The sequence below is a fragment of the Monodon monoceros genome, unplaced genomic scaffold, assembly GCF_005190385.1.
Source record: "Monodon monoceros isolate NGI ecotype Baffin Bay Population unplaced genomic scaffold, NGI_Narwhal_1 Super_Scaffold_3, whole genome shotgun sequence".
Lineage (NCBI taxonomy): Eukaryota > Metazoa > Chordata > Mammalia > Artiodactyla > Monodontidae > Monodon > Monodon monoceros.
The window spans coordinates 64,187,012-64,193,350 of NW_021703780.1; the positions used below are offsets into that span (position 1 = coordinate 64,187,012).

The window sequence follows — 6,339 nt, forward strand, 5'->3', positions numbered from 1 at the left end:
ATTGATAACCCATACCCTGGTGCTCCTCTCACCTTCTGAGATGGCCCACTGTCTGTCTGTGGAGTGTGTTTCTCTCTAAATAAATCCACTTCTTACCTATCACTTTGTCTCTCACTGGATTTTTCTGCAATGAGACATCAAGAGCCTGAGCTTCATTAAATCCTGAAACCAGGTGTGTGATCTCAGTTGGAAGACTGTGAGTTTTGGCCGGCTGCATGGGTTCAAGTCCCAATCAGGGTTTTGGCTGAGTTTGAGTCCCAGCACTTGGGTTCTGAGTCCCAATCTGAGGTGCACGGTTTCAATATCTCTCTGGCGGACAGCCACCTCCACTCCATATATATATGGGGAGAGAGAGAGATCAATTGAGAGATTGAGATTATAAACTTATAAACTGTTTGCTCATGTGATTATAGAGGCTGAGAACTCCCAAGATCTGCCATTGGCAAACTTGAAACCCAGGAGAGCCAATGTGTAGTTCTAGTTCAAGTCTGAGGGCATAAAAGCCAAGACAGCTGATGGTATAAATTCCAGTCCAAAATCTGGCAGTCTCAGAGACCCTAAAAGACTTGATGTTTTGGTCGTACCCCAAAGGCTGGAAAAAGAACAATATTCCAGCTCAAGCAATCAGACAGGAGGGGTTTCCTTTTACTCAGCTTTTTTGTTCTATTCAGAACTTCAACTGATTGGATGAGGCCTACCCATATTAGGGAGGGTAATCTGCTTTACTCAGTCTATTCAAATATTAATCTCAAAACCTAAAAGAAAGAAAAAGAAAAAATAAACAAATGTTAATCTGACACAGAAACACCCTCAGACACACACTCAGAATAATGTTTGGCTAAATGTCTAGATACTCCATGGTCATTTCAAGTTGACACATAAAATTAACCATCACACAGTGTGTTGTTAAATTTCCACATATTTGTGATTTTTGTTTTCAGTTTTCCTTATCTTATTCATGTGCAGTTTCATTCCATTGTGACCAGAAAGGAAAAGATACTCAGTGTGATCTCAATCTTTTTAAATTTATTGAGACTTGCTTGTGGCCTAACATATGGCCTACTCTGGAGAATGTTCCATGTTCACTTGAGAAGAATGTGTATTCTGCTATTGTTGGGTGGAATGTTCTGTATATCTCTGTTAGGTTTAGTTGGTTTACAGTGTTGCTCAAGTCCTCCATTTCCTTACTGCTCTTGTCTGGTTCTATCCATCATTGAACATGGAGTATTGAAGTCTCCAACTATTATTGTAGAACTGTGTATTTCTTCTGTCCATTCTGTCAATTTTTGCTTCATATATTTTGGGGCTCTGTTGTAAGATGTATGTATGTTCATAACTGTTATATCTTTTTGCTGTATTGTACCTTTTTAATTATATTATACCTTTTATCAATATTTTCCTTCTCTGTCTCTTGTAAACTGTTTTGATTTAGGTCTAATTTGTCTTACAATAGTATAGCCACCCAACTCTCTTTTGGTTACTATTTTAATGGAATATATTTTTCCACCCCTTACTTTCAACCTCTTTGTGCCCTTATACCTAACGTGAGTCTCTTATAGATATACGTAGATAGACCTTTTTTAAAAAAAATCCAGTTTGGGGAATTCCCTGGCAGTCCAGTGGTTAAGACTCCACACTTTCACTGCTGAGGGCCCAGGTTCAATCCCTGGCCAGGGAACTAAGATTCCACAAGCCACACAGCTCAACCAATAAATAAATAAATAAATAAATATTTAAAAAAAAAATATATATATATACATATATATGCCATCTGAACGACCAAAATATATATTTCTCATATATATTTGGTCTTCATCTACAGTTTCTGGTTCACAGCTATTAAAACCCTTGGAATTTTCTGAGAGAGAAGAGCAATGGTTTAATATCTGGTCTCTTGTCCTGTCCTCAATTCCTGAAAACTCTTCAGGGGAAGTGACTTTTGGATCCCACCCAAGGATGGGGGCTGATTCCCAGTAGAACTTTTAGTCCCACTCCCCAGATCTCCATGGAGGGGAGAGGGGCTGGAGGTTAAATCAATCACCAAAGGCCAATGATTTAATCAATCATGCCCATGTAATGAAGCCTTCATAAAACCCCAAAAGGACAGGGTTCAGAGAGCTTCTGCATTGGTGAACATGTGGAGATATGGGGAGAGTGATGTACCTGGAAAGGGCATGGAAGCTCCACACCCCTTTCCCATGCCTTGCTCTTTGAATCTCTTCTTCTGGCTGTTGATTAGTATCCTTTAATAATTGTTTTATAATAAACCAGTAATCTAGTAAGTAAAATGTTTCTGAGTTCTGTGAACTGTTCTAGCAAATTAATCGAAATTGAAGAGCAGGTCTTGGGAACCTCTGATATATAGCCAGTGGGTCAGAAGTACAGGTGACAACCTGGAGTTGAGATTAGCATTGTTAGTTGGAGGGGGTCATGGTAAACTCAATTTGTGTCCAATTGGTTAGAGGCACAGGTAACAACTTCACCTGTGTCTGAAGTGGAAGGCAGTCTTGTGGGACTGAGCCCTTGACCCATGGAATCTGATTCTATCTCTGGATAGATAGTATCAGAATTGAGTTAAATTCTCAGACACCCTGTGGGGAAGCCTCCACACACATGTTGGAATTGGGTTCAGGGAACGCTTATTTATTCCATTTCTGCCTTTTAAAAAAAATTTAGTTGATCTTTTGTAGTGATCACTTTCCTTTTTTGTATATTTTTAAACTATTTTCTTAGTGGCTTACTTAGGGATTACAATTGATATCTTAAATTTATGACAAGCTAGTTTGAATAAACCAACTTAGTTTCAAGAGTTTACAAGCACTCTGCTCCTATACTTCTCTGTTCCTCCCCCTTTATACTGTTATTGTTACAAATTATATCTTTATACATTTTATGACTACTAACATGGATTTATAATTGTTTTATGCATTTGCCTTTTAAATCATGTAGAAAAAAGAGAGAAATTACAAACCAAGCCAAAAGTATCATGATCTTGGCTTTTATATTTACCTATGAAGTTACTTTTGCTAGTATTCTTTATTTTAAATTATGGCCTCCGGGCTTCCCTGGTGGCGCAGTGGTTGAGAGTCCGCCTGCCGATGCAGGAAACACGGGTTCATGCCCCAGTCCGGGAACATCCCACATGCCGCGGAGCAGCTAGGCCCGTGAGCCATGGCCGCTGAGCCTGTGCGTCCGGAGCCTGTGCTCTGCAGCAGGAGAGGCCACAACAGTGAGAGGCCCGTGTACCACAAAAAAATTATGGCCTCAAGTTACTATCTAGTGTTCTTTCATTTTAGTCTGAAAGATTCCCTTTAGCATTCCTCATAGGGCAGGTCTACTAGTATATCATTGTTTATTTTAAATAAGCAAATAGGGAAATCCCTGGTGGTACAGGGGTTAACACTCCCAGCTTCCACTGCAAGGGGTCCAGGTTCAATCCCTGGTCGGGGAGCTAAGATCCCACATGCCTGGCAGCGAGGCCAAAAAAAAAAATAAAAGCAAATAGTTTAAATTTTCCTCAGTTTTACTTTCCAACACAGAAACCTCTACAGATATAACTCACATAAAATCTCTCTTGAGTCCTCAGTTATGAGTGTACGGCCTGCCACCCGGAGCCAGTGAGGCTGTGAAGGGGGTGCGTCTTGCCGCTCCTGGCCCGCTTGGCCGGGTGTTGGGCACTGGGCGGCATCGCCTGTCTCAGGGCTCCCAGGATAAAGGTAGCAGTAATGCTGACACCGGCAAGCAAACTGAAGCGGAATGATGGTCTCAAAGGGTCCGGGGCTTGAGCCACAGCCCCTGACTCCACTCAGCTGGTTTCTGTGAGAGCAGGCTGCTTGTTAAAGAGATTGCAGAACTTGTCACTAATTTACCTTGTACATATAAAGTGTATTTTCCTGATCCAAACAAGCTTCACTGTTTCAGCTAACTATCACTCCAGATGAGGGTTACTACCAGGGTGGAAAACTTCAGTTTGAAACTGAAGTTCGGGGACTTCCCTGGTGGTCCAGTGGTTAAGACTCCATGCTCCCAATGCAGGGGGTCCAGGTTCCATCCCTGGGTGGGGAGCTAGATCCCACGTGCATGCCACAACTAAGAGTCCACATGCCGGAACCAAAGGATTCGGCGTGAAGCAGCCAAGACCCGGTGTGGCATCAATAAATAAATGAATGAATGAATGAAACTGAAGTTCCCAATGTGTACAACATGGTGCCTCCCAAAGTGAAATGCTTGACCAGGATCTGGCACTCCAACACCACAGAGACAGGCAAAATACATCGAAGTTTACTGAGAGACCATTCGACTGATGGCACCTGCTGGGCTCCCACAAGGACACTGAAGGATTTTTTTTTTTTTTGCCTCACCACAGGCACTCAGGATCTTAATTTCCAACCAGGGATGGAACCTGTGCCCCCTGCAGTGGAAGCTTGGAGTCTTAACCACTGGACCACCAGGGAAGTCCCACTGAAAAACAGTGTTTAGGTGTTAAACTCTTTGTTTACTGATCTTTTGAATTTCGATGATCAACTGAATATTGAAGCTACAGAACATTTGCAGGACAAGGAAGACTTCAGCAATAAAGTTGAAGACTACATTAAGCATATGCCAGATGACAGGAGGAGAAGACTGCAGGGCTGTGGACTGTGCATTAGAAGTTTGTCTCCAACTGAAACCAACAGGGAGCCTCCTCCCCAGTCCTCATGCTCCCCTCAGTCACGCTGGGTCGTCAGAGTCCTGTGACCATGTTGTCCTGAGAAAGAACCTCTTCACAACCACCCACTGTAGATGGAGAGTTCCACATAAACACAACAAGGAAATGTGTTTGGGGTTCTAAAGCATCGTCTGCTTAACTTAACATGTTTACTTTTTTGGAACTGTACTGTATAGGCTGTTGATAAGATTCTCGAGAAGTTGTAATGAACTCAACATTGAGGCTAGAGCTTGCTTCTCCCCCTTTTCCCAAAGTCAGTTACCTGCACAGGTGATGCTAATGATATGTTCATTGTAGTTCACAGACTGGCAATCAGAAACCTGCTACAAACTGTGACTGGATGCAAATTCTCTTAGCTCCTTCCATGAATGTTGGCCCTGCCTAGACATCGTGAAGCTTCCCAGAATGCATGGTCATTCACTGTAGATCTCTTACTGAAATGCATATTTTATTTAATGTAAGTATATTTTGGAAAAGATTTGTAATTTGTATGATTTAATGCTTTAATTATTTTTTTCTATTCTCAGTTTGTATTTTCATTGTATAGAGCAGACAGGAAGATGTTGGGGCAAGCAACTATTGAAGAGAAATTTTTTTTTTTTTTTTTGCGGTACACGGGCCTCTCACTGTTGTGGCCTCTCCCGTTGCGGAGCATAGGCTCTGGACGCGCAGGCTCAGCGGCCGTGGCTCACGGGCCCAGCCGCTCCGCGGCATGTGGGATCTTCCCGGACCGGGGCACGAACCCGTGTCCCCTGCATCGGCAGGCGGACTCTCAACCACTGCGCCACCAGGGAAGCCCTGAAGAAAAATTTTTAAAAAATATAAAAGACAAAAAAAAAAAGTGTACGTGGTTTTGAGATTAAAAACTTTGAGATCCACTGTTCTAGAGTTTATTTCTGGGAGTCAAATTATCAGATCATGGCTATGAGAGAATGCATATTCTTACATTTAATCAATAACATAAAACTTTGGGACTTCCCTGGTGGTCCAGTGGTTAAGACTCCACACTCTGAATGTAGGGGGCCTGGGTTCGATTTCTGGTCAGGGAACTAGCTCCCACATGCATGCTGCAACTAAGAGTCCTCATGCTGCAACTAAAGACCTCCCGTGCCGCAACTAAGAAGTCCACATGCTGCAATGAAGACCCTGCGTGCCGTAGTGAAGGCCTGACTCAGCCAAATGAATGAATGAATGAATAACTAAATAAATAATCCCACATGGTGCGTGGTGTGGCCAAAAAAAAAAAAAAAAAAACAAACTTCTTCCCAAAATGGTTATATAGCAATAAGCAAAAATCTTTTAAAACTGCATCTCTGGGGCTTCCCTGGTGGCGCAGTGGTTGAGAGTCCGCCTGCCGATGCAGGGGACACGGGTTCGTGCCCCGGTCCGGGAAGATCCCACATGCCGCGGAGCGGCTGGGCCCGTGAGCCATGGCCGCTGAGCCTGCGCGTCCATAGCCTGTGCTCCTCAACGGGAGAGGCCACAACAGTGAGAGGCCCGCGTACCGCAAAAAAAGAACAAAAACAAAAAACTGCATCTCTGGCCCTCCTTTTATAACTCTTCTCTTACACTCCTCTCTCCCCTGCTCTGGCCACATTGGCCTCCACACTGTCCCAGGCTCACAGGTTTAT

General features: G+C 43.1%; 1 pseudogene; it reads left to right on the forward strand.

Moving 5' to 3' along the window:
* Positions 1-3,725: 3,725 nt before the first annotated feature.
* LOC114907597 lies at positions 3,726-4,737 on the forward strand (annotated as a pseudogene).
* The last annotated feature ends 1,602 nt before the right edge of the window (positions 4,738-6,339 follow it).